We start from the raw sequence: 21,427 nt of genomic DNA on the forward strand, positions 1-21,427 counted from the left end.
CTAGCCCTCCGTTTTTCACAACGGACATAACAAGGAGGTTTTAAACTAATCTCTTTTTTGATTCACAAATTCTTTGGCATTATTTCTGATTGTCCTTAACTTTAGTACAAGCCGCAAGTTTATGATTCAAATAAAAATTAAAAGCAAATTTCAACCTTCCTAATTACCACCATCAGCTCTATTAATAGCTTTTAGCTCCTTGGAAAGAAATTTGAAAAAACAGAAGAGAACTCTCTGGATAGATAAAGGCCAAGTATTCTTTGATGATTGTAGTTCACATTACAGAAAGGAGCAGAGAGCTGGGGGGCAGAAAGAAGGCGCCTCTGGGATTTCACAGGCTGGAGACCCCATGCACTTTTCTAATTCAAATAGGATAAGCCTCAGAGACCCTTAATGAAAGATGGTTTTTAAGTGTCTCCAAGCTTCCTGAGAAAGATAAAACTGCCTTCTTCAACAGAATTATTCAACTGTGGATTACTGCTTAGCATGGGATGGAAAGTGATTGCATTTCTCCCATAGCCCGCCTAACCCGTGCTGACCCTCTTTTCTCCCAGAATGATTTGCTTATGGCTAGAGCCACCCCGAGCTCACTCCCTGTTCCTTTCCTGGCCCCTCCCCACCCTGTATTCTCAAGACCCTTTCCCCATTCCTCAAATCCCCATGCCACACTGCAGCCACCTGCCTGTCCTCAACCCTCATTCCAGAATCACGTCATGTGGTGAGACCTTGGGCACATTACAAAAGTGCTTTGTACCTCAGTTTTCTCGTCAGTAAAATGAGGATAACAGTAATGTCTACTTGAGAGGGTTTTGTGAGAATTTAATGAGTGAGTATGTAGAAAACCCTCAGGTAGTGCTGGCAGGTCTGAATCACTGACAATATAAGGGTTAGCTATTATTTGCCATAATAACAGTAGTAGAATATGCTTTGCAGGATTAATGTGAAAACTAAATGTGGGAGTGATTGGGACAATGCATTTTGTACTCCAAGGGCTGATGGGAGTCTCAGAACTAGAAATCAGTGATTGGGTGTCTTAGGAGCAAAGGAGGGAGAGAATGGAAAGAATAAAAACTGTAGTCAGAAGTGGGTCCCTTGAGGATCAAGACTATGTGTTTTTATCACTATTGTTTCCCCAAAGCACAGTATAGGGTCTGGCATAGAGTTGACACCCAAGGAAGGAAGGGAGGGAGGGAAAGGGGATGGGGGAGGGAGATGAAGAGAGGAAAGTCACACATACGGTTGGGTAATGGGAGTTGAGTAGCTGAGGCTGATGAAGGTGAAGATCACTGAATTGGAAAAGGTCAAGGATACATGAGAAGAAAGTACTGGAAGTGCCATCCTCATAGGCATCAAGGTCCTTCCTGATAACGGTAGGAAGGGATGTGGCTAGGAAACCCCTGAGTCGGGTTCTTCAAGAAGGTGGAAGAGGAACCAGGAGGTTGAGAGATGTCAGCCAGGAGGAAACATGGGAGGTGGTAGAGCCGGAGAGGCCATGAGTCTCAGAAAAAGGACTTCTGCACCAAAATGGGGGGGTGGGGACAATGGAACATCTGAGTCCAGGGGAATGTTCTACAGCACATAGTGGCGTGCACACACCCTCGTGGGGTGGCTTACTGCAATAAGTAGTTCTTATCACACTCAGGTCTGCAGGCCAGCTGAAAAGCTCTGTTTCAGGCTTCAGGTCTGTGGGACGGACTGCAATGTCACCGGGTAAAGGGTGTGGAGACAGCAGGATGGAATACAGGAATGGCAGTGCACCTCTGCCATGGCAACCCTGCCCTCCAAGCGCTGGGAACTCGGGCCGTCATTGCATGCTGTCCTCTCAGCTGTCCCTCTCCACTGTCGCTTTACACCAACTCACGCGGGATCTCTGTGTGAGCCACCAGCTTTCACTTAGTTTCCAGACAGGAAGCAGGCACCAGGGCAGGCTTTGGAATCTCCACTCATCATGGGAAACACGTAGCCCCCAACCCTTTCCCTCTTAAGGCGGGAGAGACGGATATGGTGACCTCTCTCAGAAGTGCCCCCTCTCACCTTTAAGACTGCCTGACCCGTCCTCTGAGAGAAGATGGGACACAAATCAGATATTCTTACACTCCAGAGGGTCTCCTTTGGGATGAGTCTTGGGTAAGTTGGCATCTTTACTTTTAGTGATCTGGGTGGAAACAGAGGAAAAAGCACAACTCAGAGTCTGAATTATTGCCACAAGGAAATACTGAATATTCCACTACTTTGTACTGGGAAGGGGCCTTCAGAGTATGGAAAGAGAAAGCACAGAAGGAATAGTGGAGATGAAAACGCAGGGAGAAATATAATGGCCTCTCACGGGGATTAAAGGGGGTTTAAAAGAGAAATCGTGGATGTATGATAAATATTTGTTTGATTTTGTTAAACTTTTAATTTGCTCCACCTCCACTAAAAAGAGCTCTGGCCAGAAACACCACTGAGTGACTTTACAGAAAAGTAGCAGGAGCAGGGAATATGGTCTGAGAATGATAATGTGCCAGTGTATGGAGGGAATTTAGCCCAGAAAAAGCATTATTTATCTTAAACTTCTATAAGTGCCAACCTGGCCCAGGCACAATTTTTTAAGCGGCACATAGGCACACACAACCCCTGTTATTATCCAAAACAAATAAATATACTAAGCAGATTTCTCACTAAAAGGAAATAATGGCATGAAACAAAGAAAAAGTAATAATGCCTAATTCCCTGAGAAAACCATAATTCAAAAAGAGACATGTACCACAGTGTTCATTGCAGCACTGTTTACAATAGCCAGGACATGGAAGCAACCTAAGTGTCCATCAACAGATGAATGGATAAAGAAGATGTGGCACATATGTACAATGGAATATTAACCATAAAAAGGAACAAAACTGAGTTATTTGTAGTGAGGTGGATGGACCTAGAGTCTGTCATACAGAGTGAAGTAAGTCAGAAAGAGAAAAACAAACACCATATGCTAACACATATATATGGAATCTAAAAAAAAAAAATTGTTCTGATGAACCTAGGGGCAGGACAGGAATAAAGACGGAGACGTAGAGAATGGGCTTGAGGACACGGGGAGCGGGGGAAGGGTAAGCTGGGATGAAGTGAGAGAGTAACATTGACACATATATATACTACCAAATGTAAAATATATAGCTAGTGGGAAGCAGGTGCATAGCACAGGGAGATCAGCTTGGTGCTTTGTGACCACCTAGAGGAGTGGGATAGGGAGGGTGGGAGGGAGACACAAGAGGGAGGGGATATGGGGATATATGTACATGTATAGCTGATTCACTTTGTTACACATCAGAAACTAACACACCATTGTAAAGCAATTATACTCTAATAAAGATGTTAAAAATAAATAAAATAAAATAAAAAGTAATAATGCCTAGAAATTGTGGTTAATAAAAACACAAAGCTGGCCAACTTTTGCTCTTTAATTTGCATATTAAAATTATTACAAGGCATATGCATTAGGTTGGCCGTAGGCATACACACCACTTTATCCACCATAGAAAAGATAAAATCTTAGCTTAACCCACAGGCAATATTTCCTACCACTAGAACCAAGTCCACCCCATCAGGCAAGAGGGCCAAGGAAGAGATGATCTGAAGAAACTGGAATGTTGCCTGCCTCCTGATTGAGGTGAGTGGGAGCATCAGGAGGTCTGGTACATTTTAGGAAATAGAAAGAGCTTGTGCAAAGGCACTGTGGTAGAGGTGACACAGAGCATTCTGGGAATCAAAAGGCCAGTATGTCTGGAACACTGAGTGGGAGAGAGAAAGGGTCAGGAGGTAAAATTGGAGAAATATTAATGATTGGACCATTCTGGACCTTGGAGGTCACGTTAATTACAACTTGTCTGATGACACCAGCTTTTGGCTCATTTCAGCTCACTTTCTGAGCAGACATGATTGGTTAGCACACATAGAATCCAATAAAGAATCAGACCTGGGCTTCCCTGGTGGCGCAGTGGTTGAGAGTCCACCTGCCGATGCAGGGGACGCGGGTTCGTGACCCGGTCCGGGAAGATCCCACATGCCACGGAGCGGCTGGGCCCGTGAGCCATGGCCGCTGAGCCTGCGCGTCCGGAGCCTGCGCTCCGCAACGGGAGAGGCCACAACAGTGAGAGGCCCGCGTATCACACACAAAACAAAAAAGAATCAGACCTTTCCCGACTCATGTTACTAGACCCTCCCTCCTGTAGCTTTCTTTACTTACATCTTAAGTGATCTCTAACACAATGCTCTGAAACAAAACAAAAACCTCACTCCAACCCTTGGCCATGAAGCAGATTCTTTACAAAAGCACAAGTCTCTTTTAATCTTATCTGACAGCTGAGGGATTAAAGTCTACACCACAGCTAACCAGCTGTCCACCAAATCTGTTTTCCTTTCACACTGGGACCACAGCTAGACTATGTTTCCCAGCCTCCTCTGCTGTTAGTTGGGGCCATATGGCTGAGAACTGCCAATGGGTTGTGGGCAGAAGTGATGTATGCCACATCTAGGCTTGGCCCATAAACACCCACCAGGTGAACCTTCATTCTATTCCTATCTGCCAGCTGGATCTCAGTGCCCAGAGCAGCCATAGAGCCACCATCAGCCTGGATCCCTGGATGACTGTGTGGAGTAGAGCCCAGTCCCATCTTCATTCCTCCTTTGATGGGGTTTCATGTGAGGGTGAAATACACTTCTGTATAAGTCACTGAGTTTTGGATGCATATATCAATAGCAACTCCCATTACCTTAATTAATGTAACACCTAATCTGGCATTTGACTTATTTCCTCAAAGACAGTTTGGGTAAACTTTCTCATCATTTGAGGTTTCAGAAAGCAAGAGTCATGATGCTAGAAATTCTCTCTCAAAGAGGGGATGAAATAAATTTGTTAGAACTGGATATAATCACAGCAGGAGTGCAGTCAGGCAAGCTGGAATCATGGCAATCTGGCTGTCCATTCTGGAATCCCCAATTATATTTTTATCACCCATTGATGCACAGTCATTCCCCACGTCCTAAGCCAGCTGAGAGCTCAGAGCAGAGATATGGCTTCTGTCACTCCAGAAACACCCAGACTCCAGACTCCATCAACCACTTCTTCATAAAGGTTTTCTTCAGGGTCCATTTATAGAGCCTGCAGACCCAGAAGCTACAGACCCAATAATCATTAATACTCTGGAGAGGCCCCATAAACGCCCTTCCAACCACTGACACACAGGGAAAGAGCACTTCTCAGGTGGGCATTAGGCCACCTTGTAAGTCAGCAGGGGTTTAGGATTGGTTGTTTCCTTAGTCAGTTTCACATTTGGAAACTTGCAGTAACTGGAGAGGAACCTGGATAAAGGGCAGTATTTAGGAGATCTATGCCTGTTTCAGACCACTGGCCATTACTCTCTATGTTTGGTCTAGGAACGGAATTATTTTTTTTAATATTTATTTATTCATTTATTTGGCTGTGTCGATAAATAAATCCCATGTGCGTTACGGCACACGGGATCTTCGTTGCCGCACGCGAGATCTTCGTTGCAGCATGCGGGCTCTTAGTTGCAGCACGTGGGAGCTAGTTCCCTGATTAGGGATCAAACCCGGGCCCCCTGCATTAGGAGCATGGCGTCTTATCCACTGAACCACCAGGGAAGTCCCACGAATCTTTTCCCTTATTACAAGATTCCTTTTGCTAGGAAAAAAAAGCTGGATTTAACTTCTATGATGGACGGTTGAAGGAGAAAAGGGGACCTCTGTGTGTGTGTGTGTGTGTGTGTGTGTGTGTGTGCGCACGTGTGTGTGTGTGTAAACTGAAACAAACTTCTGTGGCAATGACAATTCTATTACTTGGATTTGACAATAGCAAAACCTTAACTGTTCAGTAAAACCTTCCATGTTATTGTCACCCAGAAGAGAGGAAGGCAATGACCAAGTGAGTTGAACATCCTATGTAAAAGTGGAGTGAGTCGTTGAAAATCTTATGAAAGGAAGACTGAACAATGCAAAAAGCATGCATGAACTTCAAAGTCAGACAGCCGTGAGTTCAAATCTAGGCTGCACCATGTAGCCTGGACAAGCTACCTAACGTCTCCAAAGTGGGATTGTTTTTGTCTGTAAATGGGGATAACGGCAGCTCTTGCAGGACTCCTGGAAGGATCAAATGGGAACATATGTATAACCCTCTGGCACAGAGTAGATATTCAACAAATGGCCACCAATATGGCCTTATTATCAATAAATCCTACCTGTGTACCTGACTTCCAGAGCAAACCTCTAGAGAGGCACTGACCAGTACGGTAGCCACTAGACCCAGGTGGCTATTAATTTTAAACTTAAATTAATTAAAATTAAATAAAATTAGAAATTTGGTTCATCAGTTGCACTAGCCTCATTTCAAGCACTCAGTCGTGTCCTGCGGCTGGTGGCTACTGAATTGGACAGTGCAAATATAGGACATTTCCAGCATCACAGAAAGTTCTATTAGGCAGCGCTGCGCTAGAAAGCAGTGTGAAGACTTATGAGCAGTTTTCCGGTCTTCCCAAAGGCCGAATGAAAACCGCACATGTACCCACAATGAGCCTGCCCAGGCTAGCTGATGCACCCAGGGGACTGCTTCAGGCAGAAACTAGAACAGGCCACTCCCTGTGAGAAGCTGTTAATTTCTTCACTGCCAAAGATCAAATAGGTGGGCTGGGGAATGACTTAGGGCACTAGGTCTTGCGTTCAGACCCGGCAGGAGGACTGGCTATGTGGTGGGTGCAATGACTGGTGAGCAGTAGACTGAGTCTCCAGGTCAGATCCCTGGTCTCAGAATCCTTGCAGTGGGGAGTGTGCAGGAGTCAGGAGCTATAAAGCCCAGAGGAAGCCTAAGAGGCAGGAAGGAGAGGGCAGTAGTCGACAAAACCAGGTGTCAGGGGTATGGGCGGGAAGGCAACACTGGCTCCAAGCAGAAGCTGAAATATGTGATCATGAAGATCACAGGGCAAGAGTAGTTCAGCATCTCCATCCTGTGTGTGAAACACAGGCTCTCGATGGCAGGGGAAATGGATTTAGATATTACTTGTCAACATTAAAAAGGCTCTTCTTGGGACTTCCTTGGTGGCGCAGTGGTTAAGAATCCTCCTGCCAATGCAGGGGACACGGGTTTGAGCCTTGGTCCGGGAAGATCCCACATGCCGCAGAGCAACAAAGCCCACGCACCACAACTACTGAGCCTGTACTCTAGAGCCCACAAGCCACAACTACTTAGCCCATGTACCACAGCTACTGAAGCCTGAGTGCCTAGAGCCCGTGCACTGCAACGAAGAGTAGCCTCCACTGGCTGCAACTAGAGAAAGCCCGTGCACAGCAACGAAGACCCAACGCAGCCAAAAATAAAAAAAACAAATTAATTAATTAATTTTAAAAAATGCTCTTTTTAGAAGTTGTACCTTTGACTCATAAAAGGGGATAAACAGGTTAAATATTGCTCTGTACACGCAGTTTACTTGGTGGATGTGACTGACATTGCTAAGAACACATAGGATCTAGTCTCCTTTTTTTTTCCTTACTAAGAGGATCTCAATTTTGCCCAGTGTGGTATGTGTCTGGCTAAAAACACTCATCTCCCAAATTCCCCTGCACCTAGATGTGGCCATAGGTCATAGGTTTTAACCAATGCGATTTAAGGGTGGACCTTCTGAAAAAGCTACAATTTCCCTGATTAAAAAAGAGACCAACTTTACTAACTCACCCCTTTGACCCTTTGCCTATAATCCCAATGCTTCCCACCTGAAACTCAGGTTTGAAGGTTGGATGTGCAGCAGCCACTTCGTGACTCTCAGGCCAGAAGTTACACCATAACAAAGGCAGAGCAGGGAGCTGGATGAACACTGGGTCCTGGAGGGCTTTGTACCTACTCTAAACCACCTAACTCTGGTCTTCTTATTACATGGAAAAAGCAAACCCTTATTTGTTTAGGTCACTTAAATCATGTTTAATTATATGCTGTCTTACAGTGGGCAAAATAGCTCAAAATGCTAACTTTGTGGAGGGAACACTAGAAAAAGGGGTCTTTGGCAGGGGAAAGACACTGACCAGCTTTGTGCGCTCAGAGAGCAGGCTCTGAAGTCAGACTTTAGGGCTAGGATACTCGTTCTTCAAGGGCTACTCTATTCGATACCAAGCCTTTGTGCAAATCAGAAAAAACAACTCCTCTGGGCAGATGCAGCCCCAGTGAATCCACAGATTGGTGAAATATTACATCTTTTTAAAAATCAGATAAAGGGTTCATTCCTCAGGCAAATACAGCCTCATTACTAGTGCCCATGAGTTGCTAAGCAGAGTGCTGGCTAGATTTCAACCTGCTTGAGCAGATATTATTGAACAGATAAAAATATCTAAACCACACAAGGTGGCCCGGGGCTTCACCACCTACCAGCTGGGATTGACCTCTCTTTGCCTCAGTTTCCTGATCTAATAGATGAGGTTAATAATAACCTTCTTCTGGGATCAGAGATTGGGGCATTGGTTTAGAGACTCTTTTAAAGCAATGAACTTGAGCCTTAACTCTCCAACTTTTTCCTGGGCAAAGTCAGTTCATTTTCTGTCAAATGGGCATAAAAGAGTACCTCTTTCTAAGTGTTACTGTGCATTAAATGAGATACCTGATATCTATTATCTATGTCTGGAGATAAAAAAGCACTCAATTAATAATAGCTGGTGTTATCAAAGTCTTCTTCTTCTCCTCCTCTTTCCCCTTCCCCCTCCCCCTCCTCGTCCCCTCCCCCTCCTCCCCCTCCCCCTCCTCCCCCTCCTCCTCCACCTCCTCCTCCTTCCCCCTCCACTTCTACCTCCTCCTCCCCCTCCTTCCCCTCCTCCTCCCCCTCCTCCATCTCCTCCTTCCCCCTCCTCCTCCTCCTCCACCTCCTCCTTCCCCCTCCTCCTCCTCCTCCACCTCCTCATTCCCCCTCCTCCTCCTTCCCCCTCCACTTCCACCTCCTCCTTCCCCCTCCTCCACCTCCTCCTCCCCCTCCACTTCCGCCTCCTCCTCCTCTGTCTTCCTCTTCCACCTCCTCCTCCCTCCCTCCACCTCCTCCTCCTCCTTCTTTTTCCTCCTCCTCTCCTTTTTCTTCTTCTTCTTTCCCTCATAATTTGTTTATAAACCACTTTTTTTACTATATTTACAAGTCTGCTTTGGCTGCCATCACAAAATATCATAGACTAGGTGACTTAAACAACTGAAATTTATTTTCTCACTCTTCTGGAGGCTCAAAGTCCCAGATCAATATTCTGGCTAATTCACTTTCTGGTGAGGGCTCTCCTCCTGCCTTGAAGACAACTGCCTTCTCACTGAGTCATAACCTCTTCTCTGGGTGAGTGGATAAACAATCTCTCTTCCTCTTCTTGGAAGCCACCAATCTTACTGTATTAGGCTCCCACCCTTATGACCTCATTCAACCCTAATTACCTCCTAAAAGCCCTAACTCCTAATACAGTCACATTGGAGGATTAGGGCTTTAACATGTGAAACTGGGTGGGGGGAGTCACAATTCAGTCCATAGCATAAACCCTGAAATGTTGGCCAGCAAAGAAAGACTCAATCATTTTTAGTACAATTTGATTGAACGGTAGTCCACCCTCCACTTCCATTCCATTCATATGATCTCCTCCTATCTCTCAGTTAAACATACTACTACTTTGATGCCATTCTTGACCTTTGCCCACCTCTCTCTTGTTGAACATGGATGTAGTAATTTTCCTAGAATCTAAGAGTCTAGGATGCTCAGTGTGAGTGGATTCGCCTGGGCAGACACAAAGAGAAAATGAGATGTATGGCTCAGTCCCCACTGTGCTGAACAGAGAAGGCACAGGAAATTCAAGCAGTTCTGGGACCCCACAGAAACCCAGGGGACAAGCTCTGGACTCAAGGGTTGACAAGGGTTTTAGTCACTTACACCTTCAATGGGCAAGGGGGCCCAGTGAAGACCTGGGTTAACATCCAAGTCAAGATGGATAGGAGTTCCCACATTTCATCTTATCCATTGCTTCTCTGGAGGTGGGGAGGGGGGCCGGGGAGAATCCAGAATGAAGACTCAGAAGATACCCCTGCAAACGCCATTTCTGCATGTACAGGTTGCTTGACCTTGAGCAAGTTCCCTGACCTCTTGGAGTGTCATCTGCACCTAGCACCGGGGCCTGGCTCCTCATCGCCCTCAATCACTCTTCAATGACTGTGCAAATCAGCCTGACGCTAAAGGCCGCCCTTAGGCAGAGCTCGGCACACAGGCCAGCGGGAAAGCCGTGACAAGCAAGAGGGACACGCTGTGTCTCTGGAGAGGAAGGAGGCACAGGCGCCCTACCCACCGTTTGTCCGGGGTTTTCCAGGAGGTCTGCATTTCCCCGCAGATACACACCTACATGCCGTGCCATGTAGAGACACAGAATACGAACTGGGATCGTGCTGAAAATAGTTCACAACTGGTACAGTCAGAATGGACGCCACCTGTAAACCAGTGTGTACCAGCCACGTATTCAGGCACTGCCTACGAACTATAAATACCACCCCTCGTAGGGATGGCAACACGCTGTGGCCATCAGAATACAAACGCATGGCCTTTGAAGGAAGACACACCCTCTTCTCCACTGTAGACCCTCACCTCACTTACTACCAAGCGATGTTAGAAATATCCCTTCCCTCCATGAGTTTCAAGTTCCTCATCTGTAAAATGGGTAGAGGAGTACCTTGCAGGGTTGAAGTCAGTATTGGACATCGTAAATAGAGAGCACCTGTTTGGGTCAGTTTTCCCAGAAACAGGCTCTGGGGCAGGGATTGGGGGTCATGTGTTTTAGTAAAGAGAAACCAGATGGGGGTGGAGGGGAGCAGGGCAGAGAGGGGAAGGGGTTATGAGGGTGCGATTTCAGGAGTCCCAGCCTTGGCCTGATCCTCTGGGGAACTTTGGGGTGTAAATAACACCTCAGACTTGGACGATGTTTGTCTGGGGACAGAGAAGCTGGGTGTTTTACACCCTCACTAGTCAACTCCTGGCTACAAGCTGCTGGGAGCGGGGGTGAGGTAGACTCCCAGGCAGGTCCACTTTCCCGGTGGTCAAGAAGGCTCCAGCATCCAGGGCAGAGTCCTCTGAAGGTGGCAGGGGCAGGTGAGAGCTGTAGCAACAAAGCACACAGTGGCTGGGGATGGGCACACAGAAAGATGAAAGGGATCCGAGGGGACGGGGCCAGGTGCCAGCACTGCCCACTACACTACCTTGCACTGTTTTGAGGGAATCAAGTTAAAAAGCATCAATATATATCAGAGGTTTTTTTTCATCTTCTCACCTAGGGGTGTAACCATACTGATAACCACTTACATGGCTCTGTGTGCCAGGCACTGTTCTAAGTATATTAACCTACTTAGTTCTCACCCTCAACCATTATTATCCCCATTTTAAACATGTGAAGACTGGGGCATAAAGAGGGTAAATAACTTGCCCAAGGTCACACCACTAGTAAGTGGCAGGAAGGGTATTTATGCCCAGAAAATGCATCCAGAGTCCTTTGCTTAAACATCATGCTACACTGAATTTGGCCAAGTCCCTGCTTTCTCACGCTCTGTTCAACACAGGGGCTGCCAGCCACACGTGACTCTAAAAAACTAGTTAAAACGTTAAAATGACATAAAATTTAAAATGCTGTCCCTTGGTCACACTAGTCACATCTCAAGCGCTCAAGAGCTCCAAGCAGCCAGTGGCTACAGAATCAGATAATGCACACACAGGACATTTCCAACAGTGAGCTCCACCACACAGCACTAGAGAGAATAGGATCCTGGAGAAAGGGAATACAGGGGATACGACCCCAGGATCTGAAATAAGAGAGAAGTGGCTCCTACCACAGCTTTGGCACTATTAGCTATGTCATGCTGGGCAAGCCTCAGTTTCATGACCCTTTGAAAAAGGTGTAGCATCTCCCTCTCCTGTGCTTATTGTGAGAATAAAATGAACATAACACACTCACACCATGTCTGGCTAAAAGTAATCACTGAATAGACCCTATTAGCTATTTTTACACCTGTTACTTCTACTTATTACTGTTATTGTTACTGTTACTACAGAGCTGGGTGGAGCCACCTAAGATCTCACACCACATCCCAGATGGAGAAATTGAGGCACCAAGCAGGAATCTGGCATGAGGGCAGCAACGCCAGGACCAGACTCTAACTCTCTCGATTCCCTACACAGTCGTCTTTCCACCGGTTTGTGCTATAAAACAATTCCACAGCCATTTTAGCTCTTCAACTTCAGGCTTTGTCTATTGGGTTTAAATATTCCGTCTCTGACCAACCGTGAAACCATGGAAACGGAATGGCAAATTGAAAAGGCAGCAAACAAATTAGCTTGCAAAGCCCCACAAATTATATAATCGTTCCAGTATTTAAGCTGCAGATATTCTCTGCATTTTGGCCAGGGCCTTTCTCAGTTGCTTTTGTAAACCTGCACTTGTGTGTCCCATGATCCACATCAGCCCACACAATATTGTGACCAAAATCTACACCCGTGCTAAGCCCCCTAGATTCAGAGCCAAACTCCAAGGGGTAAAACTTCCATCTACCCGGTGCGGTACCCCTACCCTCCCATCCTCTGCAGAAAGGCCAAACTGCATAAGCAGGTTTCTAGTTCTGCCGTCTCCTTCCTAACGGAAGCTCCAAGAATAAACAAATAGGAGTGGTGTCCTGTGGGTGGAAAAAAAAGGAGAATTGTTTGGAGTGGACCAAAAGGGAAATTATAATGAAACTTAACCAGAAGCATGAGAAGCATCTGTGGTAGGTTGTAATAATGGCTCAATTCCTCACCCCTCATGGTACCCACACCTTTTGCCATTTAACTGGGTAGTAGTGCTTCCCGTATGCTAAAGCACAATTCCATGGCCCTGTGGGACTTTCTTTGGCCAAGGGAATGTTAGCAAATGTGATGCAGAGTCTTGAAATGCCCTTGTGTGATTGCTGCCTTTTGTGCCTCTGCTGTGACCATGAGGAGAACATGCCTGCTCACCCAGGAAGAAACAGAAGAGAGTCTGTTGGACCAGAGCTGCCTCAGCTTAGCTAACCCAGATGAGCGTAGATTCAAGCAGAGCACCCATTACTCCCACCCCTGCTGATCCACAGAAGTATGAGCAAGTCCAGCTGGGATCAACAGGAAACCCTTCTTAGGCCAGCCAATTGATAACCAATCACAGAGGCGTGAGCTGTCATAATAAATGATTGTTTCTCAAGCCATGAATATGGGGGTGATTTGTTACAGAGCAACAGCTAGCTGATACAGCATTCTTGAGTCCTCTCTCCCTCACCTCCCATATCCAATCCATCAGCAAGCTCTAAATAAGTCTACCCACTTCGCTTATAATTCTATAGATACCAACTTAGTCCATTTCAACATCATTTCTCTTGTAGACTACTACCATTGCCTATTCACTGGTTCTCTCACCAGTACTCTTGCCTGCCTCCAATTCAGTTTCTACACACTTTTCCCAAAGCAAAATTGGATTATGTCTCCCTAGACATAGAGTAGGAATAAATCGTCTTAGAATAAAACCCCAGCTACTAACACTAAGGATCCAGCCCCTGTTGACCTCTCCCACTTCTGCTCATATCACTCCCCCTGAAGTCAGACCAATCTTCTTCTTTGTTTCTGGAACATGCCAAACTCTCTCCCACCTGGAGGCCTTCACACACACTGTTCCTTCTGCCTGAAATGCCTTTTTCCCTACTCTCAGCATGGCTGACTCTTTCTCTTCCTGGAATCTCATCTTAAACTTTACTTCCCTGCCCATAGTCCTAAAGGAAAGCTTCTTCTGTTTTCTCCATCTCAAAGTAGTTATATCTTTCTGTTTTAGAATTATTGGAACTGGCTGTTGTTTTATTTACTTGTCTGCTTACTTTATTCATTTACTCAAAAATTGCTTACTGAACTCCTATTATGTGTCAGATTTTGTTCTAGGTGTTGGGGAGATAGCAGTAAAGAAGACAGACCAGGTCCCCACCCTCATGAAGGTTTCCTTCTAGTGAGGGAGACAGACAATGAACAGGTAATAAACACACACACCTTATCCTCCCTGGGTGCCTGGTCAACAGACTAAACAGGAGAGACTACATAGATTTTAATCATTTGACTTGTTGGAATTGGCTACGAGTGACATAGTGGGAGAGAGAGGTACAAACTGACCCCAGAAGTTCTGGGTCAATCTCTTCTCTGCATGATTCAGTGTCATCCTCTGTGATCTTATGCTCATTCTGCTGGACGGTTCTTCTCATTCCCCTCCTCCTTCCCAGCCTTGAGTTATCCATCTTCACTGTTGTTTACTCCAGCTGCACAGGGCTTTTCTTGTTACTGTTCGAGTGGGCCCCAAGACCCAAGCCACTGAGTTGTGAGAGATGAGTCCAGTCCAGCTGCCACTGTACCTTCTACCCCATCCTACCACCCCCAACCCGTGTTCTGGGCTCACGTCCCCCTTGTGTTCATCAGAAAGCAGGCCTCTGCTGGGCTGCAAACTCCCTCTTATTTTGTCTATTTCTCCAGACAGTGATGATGATTTATACCAGTTCCAGTGTATTCCCTAACTTCCCACATAATATTTCTTCTCACAAAACTTGCTAACGTTCCCTTCTCCGATGTCATAAATTTACCTTCTGGTAAATACTACTGCACTCAAGATAGATAATGTAATTTTCAATCGTGATAAGTGAGATGGAGAAAATAGAGCAGGGAAGAAAACACAGCTGCCTGGGTTGGGTGGATTTTCCAGCACATGCTCAATAAGTATCTGTGAATTAATAAATTGACAAAATTATTAATTTGCTATGAACACATTGAGGGGCCTGCAGCTTTCCTCCTGCTCCCCAGATAGCCTCCCCTACCTCTCCATTTTCTTTCTTCTCCTGGGAGTTGGACTGAATTAACTGGGTGATTCTTCCTCCAGATGTGGTCTGGGTTCAGATCCAAAATATTAGGGTACAGACTAAGCTGTTGTAATAAAGAAGCCCCAAATTGTAGCTGATTAAATAAAATAACACTTTACTTCTTTCTTTCCTAACAATCAAAGATGAGTCCAAGCTGACAGGACAGCTCTGTTCCACAAAGTTGCAGGAGGGCCCCAGTTCCTCCCATATTCCTGCCACAGCAGGCCCTAGTATGCCACCTTCCCCTCCATGAACATGGGTGGGTCATTATCTTGCCCATGCTTTGGTTCACAGGAAGTAGGAAGTAAGCACTTTGTTTTTAAAGAAATGCCAGGTAGGTTACACATTCCACTGATGAGAATTTAATCAGATGACTGCAACTGGGAGCAAGGGAGCTTGGGAAATGTTATCTATAGCTGGGGGCCAAGTGCTCAGGTGAAAGTTAGGGATGTGGTACTTTTAACAGAAAGGAGGGGAGAATGGACACTGGGGGGCAGTGACAGTCCTAGCCACACCCAAACCTTTCCGAGGACCAAAACTTGGCAAAGCGCCCTTGATTCTACTGGTCCTTATCTCTTAAATGACTGGTTTCTTCTTCATCATCTATCAGACTCCTACTCTTCCTATAAATCCCAGCTCAAATGATCCCATCACCGTTCAGCCATTCAGAGTCATTTGTGCTGAGGGCTGTGGAGGCAGGGCTGAGCCCCTGCCCTTTGAAGAACTCACCATGAGCTTCTATAGGTAAAGCACTAGCACTGTGCCTGGCACTTGCTACTCAGTAAATGACTACGAATAATGCTTCCTCAATACATGCTAACCACTGTCATCACCGCTATAGTTCTTATTTTTATTCTTTTCCCAAGGTTTTCCTGGGAACTGGCCACATGGTATACAGTGGAACAATCACAGGCTTGGGAGCCAGTAAACCTGTTGTTGAATCCTGGACCCACCACTTTCTTACTGTGTGAGCATGGCTGTGGCTTAATCTCTATTAGACTCAGTTTCCTCATCTGTTAAATGGGGACAATCGTGGTTCTACCTTATAGGGTTGATGTATTTATTAAATTACGTGATCTAAGTAAAGTGTTTTGTACGATGCCTGCAAAAAGTATTTCAATAAATAGTGGGTTTTGTTATGTTGCTATCATCCTCATCATCAGGGAGGGATAATCATGTGTACCCATCAGGCATGAATTTAGCTACAGAAGAGCAGAACCTCATAACCAAGGCACCAAAATATAGGAGTTTATTTGGCTCCCAAATCAAGGAGCCCAGGGGTGGGCAATGGAGTGGGGGCTCGTGAATGCCTCAGGGGCTCGGACTACTCCTCTCTCCTCTTTGCCATCACTAGGGGGTTGAGTTTCCTCCTTATATGTGTCCCTCCTGGCCACCAAATGAAAGCTGTACCTCTAATGACACGTGCATATTCCAAACAGGAAGTGAGAAAAAGAGGCTTACCGATCAAGTGTATTTTTACTTAGGAAAATTAAAGCTTTCTTGGATGGCTCATCCCACAGACCTCCCTGAGGTTTTAATGGCCAAAACTGTGCCATATGATTGCCCCTAAGTGTCAGGTAGCTGGGGAAAGGGGACTGCAGATGGGGGTTGTCTCAGCCACCAAGAGTGACATGGTAATGGGTTGAATGGTGTTCCCACAAAACATATATTCAAGTCCTAACTTTTTGGTACCTGTGAATGTGAGCTTATTTGAAAATAGAGGCTTTGCAGATGTAATTCGTAGAGATGAGATCATACTGGTATAGTATGACCTATTACATTAAAAGATGAGACCCATTAATGGCCCCTGAATCCAGTATGACCTGTGTCCATATAAGAGGAAAAGAGACAAGGGAAAAGACAGCCATGTGACAACGACGGCAGAGACTGGAGTGATGCTGCCACAAGCCAAGCAATGCCAAGAGTCAGCAGAAACTGGAAGAAACAAGGAAGGATCCTCCCCTAGAGACTCTGAAGGGAGCCTGACCCTACTGACAGCTTGATTTCCAACTTCTAACCTCCAGAACTGTGAGAGAATAAATGACTGTTTTAAGCCACCCAGTTTGCGGTGTTTGTTACAGAAGCCCTAGGAAACCTAGTGATGCTGCCACACCACATAAATAAATGAATGCATCATAAGTGTTAAGAGCTAAAATTGAGGGTTGGGTTAAACAGACTCAACTGCTTATTCATTCATTAAGCAGACTCAACTCATTCATTCATTCCAGCCTGACCTGGGTGGCTTGCCCAAGCTATTGTTGCAGCCCTCTGAGTGCCAAGGGTGGGTCAGAGGGGTACAACAGACTCAGCAACCCCCTAATCTTCTTGATGACTCTGGTCCTCAGAGTCTCCAGGGCCCATTGCTCAAGAGCAGGTTTTCTTGACCACATGTCAAGTGGTTGCCTGTACACTCCTTAAGTCAACACTGAGAGAAGACTCAGCCCCAAGTGGCCTCTGTGCCTGCATCTAGCTGTACCAGTGGGTAAGGGGCTGGTGATGGGTAAATGTGACCCAGGACCATGCAGCTGCAGAAATCACCTATGAGAATCTGCTGAGGCAACAAGTTTGGTAAACACGTGCTAAGAGCGGATGCAGGGAAAGTCAACCCATAGGACAGTTGGGACAAAAGGCACATTTTTAGGCAAGTAGGTAGACTCAAACCCTGGGTTATTGTGATTTATCAGAATGTCTCCCCTGCTCTGAAAAATCTCTTTGATGTCAAACAGTGCTTCTGCCCTAAGATGGACCCCTTCTCCTATATTTTTTAAAGTTTATTGAGCAAGTATTATGCATCATGCCCCATGCATGATTATACTTCTGTCTCACTACAAAAGGAAAAACTGGGAAGGATTTTTATAGACAGAGGAACTGAGGAAATTGCCTAAGTCTGCACAGTCAGCTAATGGCAAAGCTTGGACTCAAATCCAGATCCATCTGGTTCTGATTCATGTCCTTTCCCATTAAAACAATTCTGCCAACCTGGAAATCGTGCTTTATGAGCTCAGGAAACCAGTTTCTTTATTTAACCTCGCAGAATTCAAATAAGGTAGTTCCACCATATTTCACAAATATATATATATATATATATATTGATCTTCTCACACTTAAGCTTGTTTCCCATAATCTTTCTTTAAAATATCATACTTCTTCTGACCTGTGTGGGCAAAAGACAAACAAATGAACAAATAGAAATGTGTTTTTCTAGAAACTGAAAAAAACTGACTGTGATGTCTTTAAGATTCTTTGTATATTATTTTTCTATTGAAGAATAGTTAGTTTATAATACTGTGTTAGTTTCAGGTGTCAGGATTCTTTTTTTTTTTAGGTTTAAAGACCAACATACACATAATAGAGTCAGATTTTAATCTTATCATACTATCAGCAATATCACTTCTCGTTTGATTTCTAGAAGAAAGCACATCTGTGTGTCACAGCATTCCATACAGAAGTAAATGTTTGCAAGTACTCCAACCCCTGAATAAATTGGAGAGTTCAGAGAATCCTGGGTTCAAATCCCAGCTCCCCTGTGTCAAGTGAAAAACCAATCTGGACTTAAGGTGAGAGAGACTTTACTCAAAAAGACTATTGCAGTAGGAAGAATTCTTTGACTTCTGGATCTTCAAGCATCTCAAAATCCAAAAGAAAAAGCCTTTTCTTTTGTGGGAGGTGTGCAGTGTGATGAGCTGGGTGGAACTCTGGGGAAGGCTGGCAAGCATAACAGGATATCTCTTTGTAGCCAGCCTTTCGGAAGAGTTGCTCTGCACCTTGGTTCCTGCTTAAAACTTGGGGACCAGCCAAAGTTTAAGAGCTTGTAGGAAGGAGGTAAGCTTGACTAAAGTTTGGTCAAGCCAAGCCCATGGGTAACTGGGAGCACTTGGTCACCACTTATGAGCTGTGTGACCTTCGGCAAGTCACTTTTCTGCTCTTAGATTTGGTTTCCTTGTTTTCAAAATGTGGGCAATATCTGATGCATACCTCACAGCATAGTGAGGATTAGATGAAACACTTTGCGGGGGACCTTGGATCTCTATTCTCCCAGGGCGTAGAAGGGCACCCAACAATAATATGGTAAGTCCCTGCCACATTAGCTGCTATCCTGATACACCCCCACCAAGAGGGCTGCAAGAGGCAACCAGCACTGATGTTGGTAAAGTGCTTCTGAAGCTGCAAAGTGAGAGGGAGGCTGTTTCTACTCTCTATGCTTGAGGACCCTTCACTTCCCCGCAATGACAGCATCTCCACTGCAGGACTGGTAAATGTGTTCTCAACCTCAAAGAAAATGGATTAGAAAGTTCAATAAAGAAGTAAATTCTCCTTTCTGTTATTTTTTAACGCAACTGGTTAGGGAAAATAAATACTTTTTATCAGCTAGGACATGCTTCACATACATTTTAGACTGTGATGCCAGAACAGAGCAAAATGCTCAAAGTCTGGAAAGCTTCCAGACAGTCTCAGAATAAGATCTAGAAGATGGGAATGGAGGAAGGGAAAGGAACTAGGTTGCCTGAAGAATGAGGAGTATGGCTAACCCATCTCTGTCCCCTTGCCCAGCAGAGGGTCCAGCAGATGGTAAGTGGTGAGGAATCGCTTGTCCAACTGGCCGTGAACGCCTACTATGTCAGGTACTTTACATGAAGCTGTCTCGCAGAATCTAGTTCCAAGACCTCATCCAGAGCTCTGGAGCTCTCCACAACCCAGCCCTGCTCCGTCTCACCTCTTTCCCTCCCATTCTCCCTTCTGTCCCCTCAAGCCGTGCCGGTCACCTGGCCTTGCTGTTCCTGTATCAGAGCAGGGGGGCCTCCTCCCTCAGCCACTGCACTGGCTGCCCCCCCAACCTGAAATCAGCTCACTTACCTCATGTCTCTGCCCAAACATCACCTCCCCAGAAGGGCTCCTTAACTCCCATGTACAACAACAACCCTGCTGTCCCTGTATCCTCTTGCCATGATTCCTTTTTGGACTTATTACCACTTGAGATGATTTTTTAAACTTGTTTGCAAGGTTCTTGTCAAGGCCTGCTGGAATGTAAGCTCCATCACGTCAATAACTTGGTCTTCATCACTGGTTCCCCATTACCCAGAAAAGCCCCTGGCACATAATAAATACTTGATAAATATAGCACTATTATCTCACTTAATCCCGCCTGGGAAGTTGGTACTGTGGTACCCATTTGACAGAGGAGGAAATGGAGGCTTAGAAAAATGAAGTCACTGGTCAAGCGTTGCAGGCTAGGAAAAGGCAGCCTTGGCTTTGAACCCACACATCATCTTCCTCTGACATCTGCTGCCTCCTTGGAAGTAATGCTGTTAAACGTGACTCTGAGTTACCCACAGGCCCTAGAGGATGTGAACTCAGCCTAAGCCCTGCTGTGTGGACAGGGCTGTGAGCTCCAGCTCACTCGGTGCTGACCCCGTACATAAGCCCGGCCATACATCCGGGATCTGATATCAGAAGACTCCCTTGCTAAGTGCAAGCGCATTGAGATCATCTGTCACCCTTTCTAAATTATTTATATTAAGAAACTGATGGGGGGGCTTCCCTGGTGGCGCAGTGGTTGAGAGTCCGCCTGCCGATGTAGGGGACACGGGTTCGAGCCCTGGTCGGGGAACTAAGGATCCCACATGCCGCATGGCAGCGGCCAAAGAAAAAGAAAGAAAAGCAAAGAAACTGATAACGAGAACACTTAAGACGCCCACCATAAGAGCACTTTAAAGTGACAGTCAGTGGGAGCAGTGACCGACATGCTACCTGGTCTTTTGCTCACATACCTGAATAGACTAGTCTCCACTAAACGTCCAGGAGTAGGTGACATGAGGGAGAGTCTTGGGCTGTGTCAGACCACGGCCAGACCCCTCAGATCCCAAGGGTGCAGCAAGGAACCTGGCAAAGGGCTCAGCTTTTTGAGCCAAATGAACATCACAGCCTCCCCTCCCGCTTACCACCTGGAACCTACATGGGGAAAAGGGTAGGACTAACCTCTCTGAGCCTCATTTTCAATTTCTTCAAAATGGGGGCTAAGAGACATAACAGTGGGACTGATATCCATGGGGTACTATGAAGAGCAAAAAATATACTGCCTACAAAGTGCTTGTTACATTTCCTGGTACACAGTGTTTAATAAATGATGGTTGACACATTTCTCTTCAGTGTACCTGTTTCCTGAAACAAGCTGCCCCAGAAGTGGGGCTTTTATTAACTTTTTAACAAAGAAGATATGCAATTACAAGACCAGAGTATACTTGGTCGTTCTTTGAAAAACCATTCATTGATCACCTGCCTTGTGCTCAGTTCTAAAAGAGACAGAAGACCAGACACTGAGAGACCTTCAAGATGGCGGAGGACTAAGACGTGGAGATCACCTTCCTCCCCACAAATACATCAGAAATACAACTACACGTGGAACAACTCCTACAGAACACCTACTGAACGCTGGCAGAAGACCTCAGACCTCCCAAAAGGCAAGAAACTCTCCACATACCTCGGTAGGGCAAAAGAAAAAACAGAGACAAA

Source organism: Delphinapterus leucas, chromosome 11 (assembly GCF_059928025.1).
Source record: "Delphinapterus leucas isolate spDelLeu-1000000601 "Yukka" chromosome 11, BTC_Dleu_Yukka2, whole genome shotgun sequence".
Classification (NCBI taxonomy): Eukaryota; Metazoa; Chordata; class Mammalia; order Artiodactyla; family Monodontidae; genus Delphinapterus; species Delphinapterus leucas.